The following is a 1,217-nucleotide window of genomic DNA, read 5'->3' as shown; positions in this document are numbered from 1 at the left end:
ATTAGAAAATAAGCACTCAAAAAGGTTAAATGAATTTCCTGATTTTGTACAGCTAAGTATCATATTCAAGCCCAATTCTTACAAGTGCTTAAAAAATGAAAATGAGTTAAAAAAGTATCTAAAGGAAATGTCAAATTTTTTAAAGTTACTGTCTTTCTATAAAGGGACTATGGGTGTTTTTTTCTGTTTTTCCTACTTCTATTTATAAATTTTCTATTGTACACATGTATTTCTCTTTAAAGAAAAATATGAAGAGCAAGTTGGCTCTAGATTCCAGGCATTCTTCACTACACTACTCTGTAAGTCAAGGACAATTTTCAGGGGCATGAGAAAATATCTTTTACTGTCATGGTATGTGACAGACTTTCATAGAAGACAAAGTGGGTATTTGTGTCTACCACCCCATCTCCAGCTCCTCTACCCTCTTTTGTCATACTGTCATCTGCTCCTACTACCTTCATACTTTCCTCTGGCTGTCCAAAGATTTCCACTACATCATTCTCTCACACATCTATCCTCCTCTAAGTTCCTAGCCTTCAGAATTATTCTTTCCAGATACTTTTCAATTAACCCATTTACATGTTGAGCCAGTTCTACATGAGGAGTTAGGAGGAAATCAGTGCAGTTGCCTGGGTTTATATAAATTCTGATCATATTTTCATTTTAGTTATATATGCTTCTGACTGTGCTATGCTTCCTGATTATTCCAAGGTGCTACAACTCTCAGCTCTGACCTTGCCTTCCTTACACTGCAGAAAAAGGGACATCAACAACTTAGCACTCAGCTTCTAAAATGTTGCCTATACCTGATCTTAGCTCCCTATGGCAGAGTTTTACATGAGAATTGAAGTTGACTCTATTCCACTGTCTTCATCCATATTGCATTAAAAACAAAAAAATAGATGAATCTTCTCTGAGACCTAGAAATAATTCATATGTGATGAAAATACCATTAACACTGTTTACAAAGAAAGTCAGTGGGACCCAAAACTCTCTCTTACTTGAGTTAGATCAAAGAATCTAATCTACTCTCCTCAGATGGTAGATCAGTTCCCTCCAAATTTTGTGAGAAGACAAAAAGCTTCAATCATTTGATAGCTACAATTTCTAAAGAGAGAAATAAGAATTAGTTTTGAGTGATGCCAAAAACCAAATGACAGATGCTGAGAGTTTATAAAACCCAGAAACTGAAAACATCACTTAGGTATTTGTCTACC

Source organism: Propithecus coquereli, unplaced genomic scaffold (genome assembly GCF_000956105.1).
Source record: "Propithecus coquereli isolate 6110/MARCELLA unplaced genomic scaffold, Pcoq_1.0 Scaffold3, whole genome shotgun sequence".
Taxonomy (NCBI): Eukaryota; Metazoa; Chordata; class Mammalia; order Primates; family Indriidae; genus Propithecus; species Propithecus coquereli.
Note: the sequence above shows the minus strand (reverse complement) of the source record.